General features: G+C 42.7%; 1 protein-coding gene across 1 annotated transcript in view; it reads left to right on the forward strand.

Moving 5' to 3' along the window:
* The first annotated feature begins 4,919 nt into the window (after window positions 1-4,919).
* The window catches only part of LOC138960194 (beta-1,3-galactosyltransferase 5-like), a 29,178-nt gene continuing 15,021 nt past the window's right edge, over window positions 4,920-19,076 (forward strand). Inside the window, exon 1 of the mRNA XM_070331973.1 lies at window positions 4,920-4,999. The gene's annotated coding sequence lies outside the window, so the exon portion shown is untranslated. The remainder of the gene's footprint in view (window positions 5,000-19,076) is intronic.

Here is a 19,076-nt window from a genome sequence, read left to right on the forward strand (position 1 = left end):
AATGGCTCACCCTACACGGTTTTTACATTCATAGAGGGGGGAATCGAGACGAGGGTCGTGGTGTATGTATGTGTGTGTGTCTGTGTGTCTGTGTGTCTGTGTGTGTGTGTGTAGAGCGATTCAGACTAAACTACTGGGCCGATCTTTATGAAATTTGACATGAGAGTTCCTGGGTATGATATCCCCGGACGTTTTTTTCTTTTTTTCGATAAATACCTTTGATGACGTCATATCCGGCTTTTTGTAAAAGTTGAGGCGGCACTGTCACACCCTCATTTTTCAATTAAATTGATTGAAATTTTGGCAAAGAAATCTTCGACGAAGGCCGGGGTTTGGTATTGCATTTCAGCTTGGTGGCTTAAAAACTAATGAGTGAGTTTGGTCATTAAAAATCGGAAACTTGTAATTAAAATTATTTTTTATTAAACGATCCCAAAACAATGTCATCTTATTCTTCGTCATTTTCTGATTCCAAAAACATATACATATGTTATATTTGGATTAAAAACAAGCTCTGAAAATTAAAAATATAAAAATTATGATCAAAATTAAATTTCCGAAATCGATTTAAAAACTATTTCATCTTATTCCTTGTCGGTTCCTAATTCCAAAAACATATAGATATGATATGTTTGGATTAAAAACACGCTCAGAAAGTTAAAACGAAGAGAGGTACAGTAAAGCGTGCTATGAAGCACAGCGCAACCGCTGCCGCGCCAAACAGGCTCGTCACTTTCACTGCCTTTTGCACTAGCGGCGGACTACGTTCAGTTTCATTCTGTGAGTTCCACAGCTTGACTAAATGTAGTAATTTCGTCTTAAGTGACTTGTTTATTGATGTTTTACCAGTCATGTTTCCCAGGGCTTGTCAAGATTAGCACAAGATTGGAAGAGTTTTACTTTCAAGAAATTAAAGTTAAAGGTTTGAAAAAGTTTCAGAGAACTGATGTGGTGATTGTTTCATTTGCAGTAAGCAACATATAATCCAGGGGGGGGGGGGGGGTGTTGCAGGGGTTCCGGAACCCCCCCCCCCCCCCAAAAAAAAAAAATCTGTCTGTGAATTTTATTTTTTGTTTCTGTCTGTAAAGCTGGGGGAAGAGTTGATTGTTTAATTGTCACAGTATGCGACATGTCATCCTTCTAACCATACTATATGATGTCGGCAGCAGACATCAGTGAAGATAAATTGCCATTATTTAATACAGTTATACTAACGTTAAAAGAAATAATGAGTGGCTGCTGACACCAGTTGATCATGTTTAAAATCAAGGATAAGCCACAAATTGTTTATAGAATAGCTAAAATTCTTCAGCTTCAGGGGGGCTTTGTCCCCCAGACCCCCCAACGGGACCCTGGACCCCAGGTTGTACCCCCTCCCCCCCCCCCCACCCCTCTGGCTTAACTGCTTCGCCCCTGTAATCTGTGTTCCTAAGACAATGATTGTATGTATTGGTGTTCCCCTCTTGAGTCTTGTGCTTCAATGTTGCGGTGACTTTGTATGAGCCAAAATAATAGCCGAACATTTTCCAAAATGTCCTAAAGCTTTCTGACAGTTTCGGCCAAATGTCCCAACATCAAAAATGTCTACCAACACCCCTGCAATTCAAACACAAATGTTTTTTGAAACTTTAGGCACCTTTCGTGAATATAATGAACGTTGCATTAGTGAGGAAATCACCACGTTCGCTGGTTTCCGGCCAGGTAAGGGGTGAAGTAGTCAAACAAAAGTATTTAAAATAATATATAATATAGTTTACACACTCCGAGTCCTGGATAGCTTGCATATGTCCCCGAGGGTCGGTTTTCAGGTATTTCCGAGCCTCTGGCGAGATTATGATTATGACTTGAAATTAGCTGAATGCGTGACTGTAAACGTACGACAGGGGCTTCGAAAAAAAAAGTGTTCCCCCTTTTTTTCTTTTTTTTCTAAAAAATATTCAGTTTTTGAGTTTTATTTTGTGATATTTTGGCAAAACATAATATGACATTGTTTTCCTAGTTGAGCGGGTGTACATTCATCGTTTGAATGGCATTTCGTCACTTGTATAAGAAAACAATTTTAAAAATCTTTCGAATCAATACGTTGTAGAAAGGCGACGAATCGTTTTGCAGATGAATTTATATTATTTTTGCAACTCACCGTGGAAAACAATAACAATTTAAGAATTAGCTGCGGTAACCATGTAATACGCTCCGGTAACCATGACATACGCAGCGTATTCACCTCTTCATGTAACACTAACAGAGACAAAGTAGTAACATAACTACGATTATCCACATCCTATGTCTACAGAGAACATGTGTAAGTGTAACATGTGAGACTGAAGTTTTCCGCACCTGGCCTGCATCTGCTGGTGCAGTAGCCATGTATTTAACTACAGAAGTTTGACATTTCCCAATGTCAGGTCTGTCTCAACCGCTTCCTGGCAGTGTTACGTCATCTGAGCTTTATTATGTTTGCTTTGCTATCCGTTTGAAGAATGCAATGCGGGTTCTCTCCCTTGCATGACTGTCTGTCGGAGTGCTTTCCCTGCAGACTAGCCTACTACATGTAAGGCAAAAAAAGTCTGTGATTATCGTCACTCGTTTAACATATATTTGCTATGGCGCAGTCCTTTCCCCGTTAACGACCTGTCTTTTCTTCAAACACCAACAACCAGGATGCGTTTGTGCCGAGTGATATTTTGTTAATGAGTTAATTTCTCAAAATTCCCTATTGTGAACACGAAGCGGTCAGTTTGTTGATCGATGGTGCGTGTCCCAGGGGAGGGCTGGCCCCGTGTTAAACCTGGCAAAGTCTCACATAGTTAGCCCAACTTTTTCACGAGAAGTACTTTGCCTTGAAACTACTGTATCTTTGTTTAGTTCGTTTGGGAGAACAGCAATTGGCCAGACGTTGACACCAGAAGTGTTGTACATTACCTGCTATTCAGGCTTGGTCGTGTGACAGACGTTTTCTTCCACACGAGAGTACGTTGATTGTCTAACGAAGCCGTCAGGCTGAGTTAGACATCAGCTAATCGAGTGTGGAAGAAAACTCTGTCACACGACCAAGTCGGAATAGCATTTATGTCTCACAGCTTCAACAGAGGAGAGAACAAACACGTTTTGCGTACTCAGGCTTGAGAAACCTAAATACAGGATCAGCCATTGTGGAGAGATCTACTTTTTGACGAAAGTGACCGAACAACTATGAATGACGTCTCGGTATATGTGAATGACGCCACCATCATCGTCACAGTCTGTATCTTTTGAAGCATCACAATCTTCATGACGTCTTTCTGTGTCTGCATCCGCGAAATGTTTGTTCTTTCCGAGATCTTTGTCATCTATGTTCATAACTCTGTCCTTCTAGATTCAGAATAACAAGCCTCGTGAGCGAGCCACTTTCCAAGGGCAGCTAAATTCGCGCATGGAAACAGTTCTGTCGTCTGGGATGCCGTTTTCAGTATTCTCAGCGTTGAAGAATTTGTAAAGAGAAGAAAAATTTGCTTCGGTAGTGGCAAAGAAGGAAAGCGTGTGACATTTTTTCTTCCAAACTGCCGATTCGACTTCTTTAAAGTCAAAACAGATACGTAGAGGTTACATGCCGAGCCTCAGTGATTATTAAAAATAATGGTCTCAGTTCGTGGTCATGAAAAAGCTCGCTGAAGCTCGCATTTTTCATGATCCGCTAACTTCGACCATTATTTTTAATAATCACTGAGACGAGGTGTGCAACCTCTTTATTCCTCCTTTCTTCAGTTATTCAAAGAAAACAGGAGTTTTTGTGCGAAAGTTTGATCGAATCCGAATCACTCAACCAGTCAACCTGCGCAAGCGATCGATTAATGCGCGGTTGTATAGTTCCGTGCAAATCATTCCATTCTGTTTACACTTCTTGTCAGTTTCCCTGTTTTGGACTAAAATCAAGTACACAGATATGCTGTTATTCTGCTGTGGCGGTAAAGGCAGATATTGTGTGTTCTGTTTATGTTTTAGTATCGCTTAGGATAATGTTCTTTCGTGAAATGCGACTAGCAGACGAACATTTGCACCCGTGTTCCAACGTTAATTACTGTATGAAGTTCAGTTTTCTGGGAAAAATAGTGTATGATTATGAAACCACTTTATGTTGTTTAAATTGATGAGATGTGTGCATTTGGTTGCGTGTGATCTGTTTATTAAATGAAATATTGTTAAAAACTGACCGTCGGATTGCAGTCAGTGTTGTCGAAGAAACTGAGTGACAAGAAGGGGAACTACTCTTGTCGCTAGACAAAGTATGAGTTACCTTGGGAATTTGCTTGTGATGAACGTTTGTGCACGGCAGATCTAGATTCAGAAAACAACCGAACTCATGGATTTTATATGGAGATTCATGTGTTCAGGCCTGTAGTTGTTAATCTAAATGCGGCATGATTGTATTGTTTGCTCCAGAAATGTATACTTCGTACATTAGAGCGTTCGGAACTTTTCAGTCGCAAAATTAGTACCGAAACAGAACAGCTTCTCAACCAATTGCACTATCGAGGATTCAGGTTGTTGGTGGCTCGTTATTTGTTTGGTTGCTGGGTCATTATCGAAAAATAACTAGCTCTACAAGTTTACAGAGGTAAAGAAGCAGAGGGGGGGAAATAAATTGTGTTACACAATCTGTAGCCAGCAAATACCCGTATAGTCCTAGTGACATTCCTATTGAATGGAGTGGGTGTCAGTATGCAAATGTTGCTAGCTATTTAGTTTGCATTTTAAGGAAGGGTGTGAGAATCACATTACCAGTTTGTGGCTAGGGGTTCGAGGCTATGGACTGCTTCAATTGTCGATTTGTTTTTTTTTACCTCCTCATAAAACATGGTGGTTTTTTTCAATTGAATAACCACCTGTATATATATAAATTCAGGGAAATTTCGTTGAGGACACAAAACTACAGACAACTACAGACAACTACAGACAACTACAGACAAATACAGAGGAAATAGACGAAGCTATTCACCAGTTTTTACTCCAAGAAACTAAGGTATGAGGAATATTAGTTTCGATCATTATTTCTTTAGAGTAGTAACTGTTTGTAAAGAAGAAACAATGCAGTATTTTGATTTTGGTTAATTCTTATGATGCATTTCTTTGCTTGTGGAATGTAGTTTATATTCATTGTGACACCTTGATTTTGTAGAATGAAATGTATAGTTAGACAGCTATTTTGTTTCTGTCCTTTTAATGTCAGCACTTTATTCCCGTTCCTCGTCTAATGTATAATTCATTAATCGCAATGTTGTCATTATGTTGTCATTATAGTTATGTTGTCATTATAACTAGAGTCGTAAAACCCAATAACTTCCATGCGATAAGTGAATGGACTTCGCATTTGTAGTGTGGTTGGACTGTGTTTGAACAATAAAATAATAATTTGCTCAAACGTGGCTCTTGATACTACAGAGAAGCGAGCATGGCGACCGTTGAATTAAATCTCCGATATGGGCGGGGATGTAGCTCAGTCAGTAGCGCGCTGGATTTGTATCCAGTTGGCCGCTGTCAGCGTGAGTTCGTCCCCACGTTCGGCGAGAGATTTATTTCTCAGAGTCAACTTTGTGTGCAGACTCTCCTCGGTGTCCGAACACCCCCGTGTGTACACGCAAGCACAAGACCAAGTGCGCTCGAAAAAGATCCTGTAATCCATGTCAGAGTTCGGTGGGTTATAGAAACACGAAAATACCCAGCATGCTTCCTCCGAAAACAGCGTATGGCTGCCTAAATGGCGGGGTAAAAAACGGTCATACACGTAAAATTCCACTCGTGCAAAAAAACCACGAGTGTACGTGGGAGTTTCAGCCCACGAACGAAGAAGAAGAAGAAGAAATCTCCGATATAAGTTTTTGAGAAGAAGAAGAAAACCCCAAGCAGACTTGGCACAGATTTCACACCGGAGCCCACTTGTTCATGCATTGTCATGCCTCGTTGTTTCAAGGGACGCATACCTTTCACAGTCATAAATTCAGTTAATACCCCCATTCCACTGAGCCGTTCTCGCTTACGTTCTTGTTACGATCAAGGTCGGCTGACACAACAATCGAACGCTACGAAAACGGTCATTTTTGACGTATTTGCGCTCCAATAACATTCTGTTAACGATCGTAACGATGCCGTACAGTTCGCATACCGACCATAGAGCGTATCCATGGCGATTCAACACCGTTCTCTAACGTTGTCATTCCGATTATGCACCGTTCAAAGTGATCCGATACCGTTCGATTACCGAGTCAACCACTCTTGTACCGTTGTACACAGATCTCTTCCGTTTTATTAACAACCCTACAACGACTGTAGCGTGCAGATAACGTTCCATTCGCGTTCTGTTATTGTAAGGATTTGCCAAGTTCTATAAAAGCAGAGACCAATTCTATCAATATGCAGTTGCTTGCTAGACATCAAGATGGAAGGAGATCAGTTCTTTTTCTTCTTGCTGATGCAGCACAATAACTTGCATTTACGCCAGCTTGCCCTTGTACAAGAACTGATGAGGAGAAGAAGACGAAGAACCCCAGCATTTTGTCAAAGCACTGGTCAACCAAAATATAGTGAGGACTATATAGTGAGGACTATAACATGAACTGAACTGAATAATCAACAATAACTGCAAAGTGAACTGAATCGTCTTCAATCTCAGTCAGTGTCCTCATCCTCTTCCGGTTCATTGTCGTCCAAGTGCCGAATGAAGCTGGACACGTTCAGGTTGACGGTGGACAGGTTCATGGGCGCAGGAGCGGGTGCGTCTTGGCTGACCGGGGTGGACATTCCTGGCGTCCATGTTGTTGAAGGCGCTGGCCGTGACGTCTGGCTCTGCAAAGGCTGCTTGTTGACCCAGTTCGCATCCTGGGATTTCCACACAGTGGTAGCATGGACAGGCTGGGCTGGCCACTGGTTCGGGGGTGGCTGCCACTGCGAGCTGACGTACTGCTCAGAGCTCTGGAAAGGCTGGGGGGTAGTGTACTGCTGGTACTGGAAAGCAATATATTTCAATTCTTTAGCAACAATCTACAATTACTTAAAACCGGCAAAAATGACACAAATCTCTCTCTCTCTCTCTCTCTCTCTCTCTCTCTCTCTCTCTCTCTCTCTCTCTCTCTCTCTCTCTCTCTCTCTCTCTCTCTCTCCACATACACTCACACACAAACATGATACATGCACGAGTATAAGTAATGCATACCTGAGGCTGGTACTGATGAGTGACATGATGCTGGGGAACCTGCTGCTGGACGTTTTGCGGGTGGACGTTGTGCTGCTGCCCATTACGGCGGTCAGTTTCGTCGATGGCTGCCCTGAGAGTCGCGTGAATTTCACACGATACCTTTCGGTAGACGTCGTGGGGCAGCGTGTATATCACCGATGCAAAGTAGTCGCATTCGCTGCGCCTCACCGGGTCACCTTGGTTCCGCTGGACGAACTCCTTAGTAAGGAGCAGCAGCTGGTTTTGGTCTGCTTCCGTCTGGCGAAGCTTGTCCTCCAGGTTTTCTTTTTTTTTGCTGCATACCGACGATCCAGCTTCAGAGTTGACATCACAGGGCGGGGTTACAGATTCCTTGCTGGTGCTTGGCTCTTCTTCACCTGGGGGAATGTCCGAGGGCGAGCAGGTTTTCTGTTTGAACGAGACCATGGGTTTTGCTGTGCGACGGTCGGCGATAAAGGGCTTCAGGAAGCTCATCTGTGAGCTAATCCATCGGTCACGGTCGCTGAGGTTACTGGCGCCCGATCCAGATTTTCTTGAGCCCTTCAGCAGTTTTCCGTACCTGGTACGAAGTCGGCCTTGTCACGGTCCATCCTGGCTGCCTGCTCGTTCCATGCTTTTTCTCTCAAGTGTTTGTTGTGATAAAGTTTTTTCTTTTTGTCATATAGAAACTGGTTTTCTCTGAGGAACTCCAACATCAAGTCCTCTTCATCTTCTGTGAGGTTCGGTCGAAAACGCGGCTTTTTGGTGGCAATGGTCTCTTGAACAGTTGGGCTATCTGCAGATTCCACCTGCGTAATCTTCTTCTTCTTCCCTTTGGGTGGCATGTTTCTTCTTTCTTTGGTTGTTTCTTGATTGAGAGGCACACCGACTGTGATATGGATTATGCAACGACTTATTATATACAGACCTACCCGCGTCGTCTGGAGATCGGTGGAGGAGCTCTAATGGAATGGTTTGCACGGTATTAGAACGTAAATGGAATGCAACAACAACGTTAGGATCAGCTCAGGTCGTTTCGGGATCGGTATAGGAACTGTATGGAGCGGTACGAACGGTTCTAGAACGCTACGATGACGCACTGAGAACGCTAGTGACGTCACTTCCGATGCGATAACGTTGTGTTACCGCTCCTTTACGTTCCATTAACGATCTGAAAGTTCCGTTACCGATGTGTTTAGGTTCCGTTACCGCTCATTTTGATCGGGAGGGAAACGGCGAAAATTTGAAACATGTTTCAAAAACTCACCCGTTCTTACCGTTCCTTGCGTTCCATTAACGTTCCTTAGCGCTCCACTTACGTTCTTTCCGATCCCTCCCGATCCTTACCGTTTCCCGGCCGTTCCTTGATCGTAACGGGAACGTAAGCGAGAACGGCTCAGTGGAATGGGGGTACATACCTGCCGTAGCGACCACCTTCTGATCACTGTCACCTGCCTATTATGACCGCTCCAACGCAACCCCGACGAAGTTCTTTCCTACGTATACATAATCAAAAAACAAGAATGATAGGTAATTGGAAAGCTTATTATTGACATGGCTGCCTAAATGGCGGGGTAAAAACGGTCATACACGTACATTTTCACTCGTGCAAACCACGAGTGCACGTGGGAGTTTCAACCCACGAACGCAGAAGAAGAAGACAAAACAAAACATAACATTTTGGATCTTTCCTCCATAATTCACCGTTCTTTATATCTATATATGTGACCCTCCACCACGAAATGAGTCGCATGTCATCTCGCGCGGTTCTGCGCTAGGCTTAATATAAGTCTGGTAAGAGTGTGAGGGTTACCTTAGTCACAGGCTTATAACTCAAACAGTTTTCGCTATTTTCTAAAACGGGTTTCACCACTGGATAGAGCATAAAAAACTCCCGCAGTGGGGCACTGCGGTTATGAAATTAAAGGCCCCTCCTGTTTTTGGAACCGCAGGAGCTTTCTAGTTTGCTGTTAGGTAGATTTTTGGTTCCTCTTTCCTGTCATGCTCTCTTTTTCTTCATGAATTCTTTTCTTTTTTCTGCCTTCTTGCTCATTCACCTGTATTTTTTCCAAAAATCTCTTCTCTTGCCGCTTGTCTCGCGATTCATGTATAGTTTAATCTGTTAGTGTTCTGATGTAAGCCCAGCAGTAGATAGGTTAAGCCTATTTTAACATACTGGAAACTGGTAATCTTCCAGTAGGTATTAATTTAGTTTTACTAAAGCCTGCTGGGACACAAGTAATGGGTTAGTGCATTTGTAAACAGGAATCGCTTGACAAGTGGCCCCCTTCATCCCCCCCTTCCTCGTCCTGATATGGCTCTGCGTAGTCGGCTGGACGTTAAGCAACAAATAAACAAACAAAAGCATAAAAAACTCTTTAAGAAAATGTAAAAATATGAAAATCATGCAAAGATGACATGCGACTCATTCCGTGGTGAAGGGTCACATATAACGAACATCTTGGCTGGTTCTCATAGTCAGGTTCCACTGTACCGCGACAGATTTATTTCTGGAAAATACACATGTATGTAAGAGTGTGTAAAACATCTTTCGACAGTTTGTTTAACATCGACCCTTAATCATAGACAAAGCCTCGATACTATTGATTGCGTGCTGCTTGACAAACATCTCCGGTCACAGTTGATGTGCAAGTAGGGATCATTCAACCCACTTCTGTCGTTTATTATACATATATTGATCAGACACCATCAGCAACAGGTGCATGTCTGTTTATTTGTACATTTTCATAAACTAGAGCTAGACGGTGAGACTTTCTGAACTGCATGGCACGCCTTTGAAATCTGTCTGTTTCCGAACGTGGTGGCAGAGCTAGTAAGTAAAATATGTTGATTAATACATGATACAATGTGTATACAGTTACACACCAACAGGCGGTACTCAATGTCTATCGTTGGCGTCTGGCCTCCCTCCGTCCGTTCTTTGTCCTCCGTCCACCCAATAATGTGAATTAATTAACTTCCGAACTTAAGCAGTTGTTGATGTCAAATATGGTCCCTTGGTGTACCTTCACTAAAAATAATGTTCACTCAAATCACAGTTGTCTTTGGACAAGTTCAAGGCAGTTGTGAAGGCTTGAATGCAGGTCATATGCGAAGGCAGAATTACATGTATCTATTCCTGTATGCAAAACAAGCGTCGTAAACTATGGTCGCCATCGTGTCATTGGTGTTGCCTCTGTGGCGACATGTGCGCTTGACCAGTCACCAACAAGGGGCTTGACGGACAGATCAACGGCTTTTGATGTGCTATCTGATGAGGCTAATGACAATACGTGCGCTGCCCATTGTTTTCTGGACACTGGACAACGGCAGATGTACTGCGTCCTTCATGAGACAACGGCAGATGTACAGAGTCCTTTAGTGGAAAACGGCAGAAGTCCAGAGTCCTTTACTGGACAACTGCAGATGTACAGAGTTCTTAACTTGACAACGGCAGATGTACAGAGTCCTTTAGTGGACAACGGCAGATGTACAGAGTCCTTTACTTGACAATGGCAGATGTACAGAGTCCTTTACTGGACAACGGCAGATGTACAGAGTCCTTTACTGGACAATGACAGATGTCCAGAGTCCTTTACTGGACAACGGCAGATGTACAGAGTTCTTAACTTGACAACGGCAGATGTACAGAGTCCTTTAGTGGACAACGGCAGATGTACAGAGTCCTTTACTTGACAATGGCAGATGTACAGAGTCCTTTACTGGACAACGGCAGATGTACAGAGTCCTTTACTGGACAATGACAGATGTCCAGAGTCCTTTACTGGACAACGGCAGATGTACAGAGTCCTTTACTGGACAACGGCAGATATACAGAGTCCTTTACTGGACAACGACAGATATACAGAGTCCTTTACTGGACAATGACAGATATACAGAGTCCTTTACTGGACAATGACAGATGTAAAGAGTCCTTTACTGGACAACGGCAGATGTACAGAGTCCTTTACTGGACAACGGCAGATGTACAGAGTCCTTTTCTGGACAACGGCAGATGTACAGAGTCCTTTACTGGACAACGGCAGATGTACAGAGTCCTTTCACAACGCTGGCCCTCAACTTTGCCTGGGATGCTGTTGAAACCAAGGACTAGCGATAGTTTCAACTTTCATAACAGATAGTACACCGAAGGCACCATTTGGGAAAGTTTTCTTACGGTTTGGACCTTAAAAAGTTCAAGGGACATTCGCTGTACTGTAATTTAGAAACACCTGCAAAGATTTGCCCACAATTGCTCCGAAACTATGCCAAATAGTTAAATGAATATTAATCAGCGAGCGGCTTGCTTCGCCCAAACATACAGGTTTCAGTCGTTGATTTTCTTCACTTTACGCACGCAACCTGTGGTCTGTCAAAGTCAAGTTTACCGTGCCTTTTGGGGAAATTTAACTGAGCCTAAATGCAGACTTAACGTAATGCTCTGTCTTTTCCGGAGAAAAAAAGATCGTATCAGTTCACGGAACATGCGATTTAGTCATTGTGTCGCACATAAAAGATCTGTAACTGAAAACTTGTAACTGTGCTGTATCCGTTTTAAATGTGCTCACAACGGATTTGCAGCCGACTGTCTCCCGAGATGTGTTCCCCCCCTCCCCCCACCCCCTGCCCCCACACACATACACACACAACTAAGCATATCATATCAGCTTGTTCGAGATGAGTTTTTGTCGCATTTATCTATGGCATGCTAATATCGTGGAACAATGGCAAGGAACAGGTCGTCAAAAAAATAGAGCTGATTCGCAGATATAATGAAAAGATTGTGATAAAAGTTATCGTGTACGTCGATAATATTTATGTGACTGTATGAGTGGGTGTGGTATGGGCTTGCACACACACACACACACACACACACACACACACACACACACACACACACACACACACACACTAACAAACACCCACACCCACACTAGCCTTGATGAATCTCTCGCAAAAATACACGCCTTGCGACACGGTATCACAAAGGGTATCATTCTGTAACGTCCATGATAATACCCGTCTTCCAAAACGCAGATTAAAATAATTATTTCCTCGATGGATTTAGGGATGGCACATGGCTTACACAATGGTGATTTATACTCTGACGTGTTATCAACTCTGTCAGCCTGAACCGTCTAGTCTTTATTTGGACGGCGAGCGTACAAATAGTGCTAAATAGCGTCTGATTATTGTTAATAGCGTCTGATCATTGTTAATTGCCGGACACATGCGAAGGTTTGCATAGGCTCCTTCTGTCAGGGATGGTTGTTTAGTGAGGCGAAGTTTGGCTGCTTAGGCGTGTCATTGAGGATAGCGCGGATGAAGCAACACGATCCCCGCTTTTGTTACAGACAGGGCTTGGTGTGTATGTATGTGTGTGTGTGTGTGTGTGTGTGTGTGTTGTGTGTGTGTGAGTGAGTGTGTGTGTGTGAGTATGTGTGTGTGAGTGAGTGTGTGTGTGTGAGTGTGTGTGTGCGGGCGGGGCAGGCGTGTGAGGGGGGGGGGGGGGTACCTGCGTACGTCTTCAAATCACATAGCTGATACTTGATGACGGTTTATTAATTGTTTTCGCGTGAAGCGCAGCTGTGAAAGTACTTCGCATTTGAAATGAACCTTTCGGCTAAAATAAACCGAGTAAGCCAGAATGTCGATGACACTCAAAAGGTGATCCCATTCCCTTCCCTCCTCCTCGGACGTTGCCTTTCTCCTCCTCCATGCATCCCCTCTCTCCTCCCTCCGCCCCCCCCCCCCCCCCTCAATACCACCTCATCCCACCGCAACCCCCCATCCCCCTCCGCCTTCTAGGTTTGTTCTTGTCCATATTTTCTAATTACAGTTATGGCAGCGCCTATTCGATCTTTGCTAGGCTAGCTCCTATGATTTTAGCGGTATCGTGTCAAAACATATTGTGCACAACACGGGGTATCGGTAGGTACAAGCTGTTCGTTTACCCATTGGTATTCATGCGTGTACACCACAGAGATATAGACGTGGTGTACACCCAAGTGTATCTTTAGCACCATGCACTCAGCACAAGTCCTCTTACTATCGTCCGTTTCTGGCACCGACCTGCAAGCCGGTCTTGCTGTGTTTTGATTCCAGACGTCATTTCCCCAAGGCCATGCCAGATTCCAGCATCCGCTTACCACCAGACGGGATCGAAAACACCAGAGACACCCCTCCTCCCAACTCCCTCTTTGCCCCCGCCCCCCACCCCCCTAAACCCCCAAACCCTCGGCTCTCCATGTCTTCTACCCAACCTCCTCGCCCTTCTCTGTGGTCCAGATAAGATTCATGGTATGCGGGAGAATTGGGCGGAGAGGAGCCCCCACTGGGAACTCGATTCGATTATTGCCACCGCGTCATCCCTGCACGGGCAACAGGCACGTGGAATGAGAGGCTGTTGTGGTAATAGCCTCTTTCTGTTCGTGTAAACAATCATGTAAACTACGACTGATGTGTTCAAGGTTTTTACATGTGATTTTTCTTCTTCTCGGTGTTTGGCACTTGTAACAAAGATCTTCTACTGCAAAGATGTGCTTGTCATAGACCCTATCGGTATTCCAAGCTCTCGTAAGCTCTCGCAAACTTCAGAGCATAGCAAAGCATGTGGTACAGCGATCTCGTATTTAGAGCTGCAAAAGACGAGGTTCGAAGTTCTCGCGAGTGCTGCTCAGATACCAAAAAGGTCTCTACCGCCAGACTAGCCTGAGAGACGAAGTGCTGTTTTTTCCAGGTGCCGCCGGTCGGAATGGAGCTTGGATTGCACCATCCTTTGTAACTTTTTTCAATCACTTGCTAGCAGATATAATGAACTCTCTCTCTCTCTCTCTCTCTCTCTCTCTCTCTCTCTCTCTCTCTCTCTCTCTCTCTCTCTCTCTCTCTCTCTCTCTCTCTCTCTCTCTCTCTCTATTCCGATATCTTAAACCACCCTAATTTAATCAATACATAAACGTTATCTTATAGCTTCACATGTATATTAGCATGCGTGTATGCAATTTATGCATGGAAAAAGATACGGGATACGATTCTCTTTTTATGATTGTTGTTTTTCTACACTTGACTTGCTATTTGTTTGCTTGCTGTTGTTGTTTTTATTCAGGACCTCATGTTCTTATTGAACGTAACTTTGCACTCATTATTATCATTATTTTTAGTGTTATTATTATCATTATTATTATTTTATTGCTATTATCATGAAATCATCATCATTGCCTTCATTGCTATTATCATTGTTTCTTTTGCTATCTTTATACTTCATAGTTTTTATTTAGTTAATCTATAACTTTTGATTTGCTTTTGAATGTTACTTATTACCATATGTATGTTTCGTCAAATTCGTAGTGTCCATATACTCTTTTCATGTGTTGTTTTGTTCTCGTCTTTGTTTGCAAGGACAGATTGTAAGACTAGGCAATGCCTAAAATCTCCATCCTTCTGTAATAAAGTTTAATCAATCAATCAATCTCTCTCTCTCCTCTCTCTCTCTCTCTCTCTCTCTCTCTCTCTCTCTCTCTCTCTCTCTTCTCTCTCTCTCTCTCTCTCTCTCTCCTCTCTCTCTCTCTCTCTCTTTCTCTCTCTCTTTCTCTCTCTCTCTCTCTCTCACCCCCCGTCTCTCGCTCTCTCTCTCCCCCCGTCTCTCTCTCTCTCTCTCTCTCTCTCTCTCTCTCTCTCTCTCTCTCTCTCTCTCTCTCTCTCTCTCTCTCTCTTTCCGTTCGTTTTTGCAGTAGACTTTATTGAAGAGGTGGCGATTACTCAATCAACCCAACCTAAAATAAATGTCAGGTCGTTTTGCTCTGAATGTTTCGATGCTTATCTAACATTGTATCCGTAATCTTTCTCGTGTGTGTTTTCTTTTTTTTTTCTTTTTTTTTTTGTGTGTGCAGATAATGAAAACTTTATTCGTTCGTGCTGGGGGTACAATTGTTTAGTTGCAGGCAATGAGACAAACAAGAATGGTGTGGCAATTTTGTAAACCAATACTTTTGAATACAAGGTATACAATGTAAACAAAGATCCAGCAGGGTGTTATGTGTTGTTGGATATAGAATTTTTTGGAAAACATGTAACCTTAGCTAATATTTATGGTCGGAGTGATGGCGATAAACCAGATTTTTTTCTTTCAGTATTTAACCAGATAGAACAGATGGGAAATGAGTATATTATAATTGGGGGGGACTGGAATGTAACTCTTAATCCAAAGGTTGATGCTAGAAACTACAGAAGTGATGTTAATCGCACCAAAAGTAGAAAGATTATCTTGGAAATTGTTGATAACTTTGATTTGATTGATGTATGGCGCGAAATTTGTCCTGATAAAAAAATGTACACTTGGAGAAGATTTAATTCTTTTCAGCAGAGTCGCCTAGATTGAATTTTGATCTCTGATGCCTTGCTGTCTGATGTGAATGATGCAAATATTATTCCTGGTTATCGCTCTGACCACTCTATTGTTATTGTTGATTTTAAGACAGAGGACTCTGGCAAAAAACATAGGCAGTATTGGAAATTTAATAACTCCGTTTTGAGAGACAGAACTTATGTGGATGTTATTAAACAGCTTATTTTTGAGGTAAAGAAACAGTATGTGGTGCCAGTATACAATTTTGATAATATCAATGAAGTGTCTAATGATTGTATTGACTTTGTTATTGATGATCAGTTGTTTTTTGAAACTTTGTTGTTGGAAATTCGTGGAAAAAACATCTCATACTCCTGCTACAAGAAAAAAGAAGAAAATAGAGAAGAAGAAAAGTTAGTGAATGAAATAACAGAAATTGAATCAAAATTAAGGCTTGACCGTGTGTGTTTTCTTATTACAGATAGAGAGAGAAAGAGGATAGGGGTGTACCAAGCACACACACACACAAACAAACACACACACACACACACACACACACACACACACACACACACACACACACACACACAGTGTACACACACACACACACACAATATTGGATAGAACAATTTCAGACAAAGAAATTAAAGATGCATGTTATCATCAAAAGAATTAAAACAAATCTCCAGGAAAAGATGGAATCACTAATGAAATGATTAAAGCGAGTCTTCCAAATTTGATAGCACTTGAACAAAAACTATTTAATATCGTATTTATGACAGGCATAATATCATATCCAACAAATTGGAAGAATGGTGTAAATATTCCATTATACAAAGGCGGTTGTCCAACAGATACAATCAATTATCGTGGAATAACATTAGCTAGTACACTGGGGAAAGTTTTCAGCACTATCATCAATATAAGAATAAACGCATTTTTAGAAAGTAAAAATAAATTGATTCCAGAGCAAGCTGGTTTCAGAAAAAAACAACAAAACAACAGATCAAATATTCATTATTAAGAAACTTGTAGATCAAGCCCTAAAATTAAAGAATGGCAGGTTGTATGGGTGTTTTGTTGACTTTCAAAAAGCATTTGATAATGTATGGCATGATGCATTACTGGGTGGCCGAGTGGTAACGCACTTGCGCTCGGAAGCGAGAGGTTGCGAGTTCGACCCTGGGTCAGGGCGTTAGCAATTTTCTCCCCCCTTTCCTAACCTGGGTGGTGGGTTCAAGTGCTAGTCTTTCGGATGAGACGAAAAACCGAGGTCCCTTTGTGTACACTACATTGGGGTGTGCACGTTAAAGATCCCACGATTGATAAAAGGGTATTTCCTGGCAAATTTGTATAGGCATAGATAAAAATGTCCACCAAAATACCCGTGTGACTTGGAATAATAGGCCTTGAAAAGTAGGATATGCGCCGAAATGGCTACGATCTACTGGCCGATGTGAATGCGTGATGTATTGTGTAAAAAAAGTCCATCTCACACGGCATAAATAAATCCCTGTGCCTTGAATATGTGCGCGATATAAATTGCATAAAGTAAAAATAAAATAAACAAGAGGCGAAGCCTTCAAGGCTCACGTAAGAAATCGACAAACAGTAACACAAACTCAATCACTCCGTCACACATACACACACACACACACACACACACACACACACACACACACACACACACACACACACACACACACACACACACACACACACACAGTAAGCATAGGTGAAACTGTGCAAGAAAGCGAGACCCTGGATCTGCCAAGTAGTCTCGGCCCGCTCACAATAACAATGACCGAGACGTTCAGTAATTCCTTTGCGTGACGTCTAACCCTCTTACGTCATAATGTGACGTCTTCAAATAGTTTCTATCACACACGTCAAACACTTTTGACCGAGACTGACGTAATCCATAGACTCGGAAATGTTAAAGTTTCTATCACACACACACACACACACACGCACGCACGCACGCACGCACGCACAGACAGACAAAGTTTATCATCGCATAGGCTACACTTACGTGAGCCAAAAATAAATAAATCCCTGCGCTTAGAACTGTACCCACGGAATACGCGCGATATAAACCTCATATTGATTGATTGATTGATTACTAGTAAAATTAAATAGAATAGGAATAACAGGAAAATGTTTTCACATTATCAACAATATGTATTCTGATGCCACAGTTTGTGTAAAATCCTCTGATGGATACAGTAGGGAACTAATTGTGAAAAAAGGAGTACATCAGGGCAATACATTAAGCCCAACCTTAGTCAACATATTCATAAACTAGATGAATACCCGCTTTGCCACCGGCACGGTTGGCCTAGTGGTAAGGCGTCCGCCCCGTGATCGGGAGGTCGTGGGTTCGAACCCCGGCCGGGTCATACCTAAGACTTTAAAATTGGCAATCTAGTGGCTGCTCCGCCTGGCGTCTGGCATTATGGGGTTTAGTGCTAGGACTGGTTGGTCCGGTGTCAGAATAATGTGACTGGGTGAGACATGAAGCCTGTGCTGCGACTTCTGTCTTGTGTGTGGCGCACGTTATATGTCAAAGCAGCACCGCCCTGATATGGCCCTTCGTGGTCGGCTGGGCGTTAAGCAAACAAACAAACAAAAACCCGCTTTGCCGGGTGAGTGGCGCACCGTACGCCACACGAAGGAAAACTTCTAAAAATAGTAACGGGAATATGGATTGAGCGTTGTGGACAGTGACCTTCTAAATATAGTAACGGAAATATGGATTGACGCCACACGAAGGAAGGGAGATAAACGCAAAACACTGGAGAAGATAAGGAAGAGTTACTGGGAATGGATCTGGGAAGATGAACAGAAAAACCAAAATCGGTTCACGTGTTGAAAATTCTCATCGACCAGGTTGTGTCCGGGGTCTACCTGAATAAGCCCACCAAATTTGAAGCAGATCCATCGAGAACTTTGGCCGTGCATCGCGAATACACACACACACACACACACACACACACACACACACACACACACACACACAAGTCGTATATATATATATAGATATTACACACAACTTGTTGGATAATGATTCCCCCAAAATTGAAACTCGTTCGAATGATCGAATTTCATGCTTTTATATGCTGATGATTTAGTTATTTTTTCATCTACAAAGAAAGGCCTACAGCGGAAACTAGATTACCTATTTGAATATTGCCAAAAATGGAGATTACAGATAAACAGAGACAAAACCAAAGTTGTAGTATTTTCAAAAATAGATCCAAAGGTGCCAATATATTTTCATTGTGGAGAAGATATTATTCAAACAGCTGAAACCGGCACGGTTGGCCTAGTGGTAAGGCGTCCGCCCCGTGATCGGGAGGTCGTGGGTTCGAACCCCGGCCGGGTCATACCTAAGACTTTAAAATTGGCAATCTAGTGGCTGCTCCGCCTGGCGTCTGGCATTATGGGGTTAGTGCTAGGACTGGTTGGTCCAGTGTCAGAATAATGTGACTGGGTGAGACATGAAGCCTGTGCTGCGACTGCTGTCTTGTGTGTGGCGCACGTTAT

This window comes from Littorina saxatilis, linkage group LG2 (assembly GCF_037325665.1).
Source record: "Littorina saxatilis isolate snail1 linkage group LG2, US_GU_Lsax_2.0, whole genome shotgun sequence".
NCBI lineage: Eukaryota > Metazoa > Mollusca > Gastropoda > Littorinimorpha > Littorinidae > Littorina > Littorina saxatilis.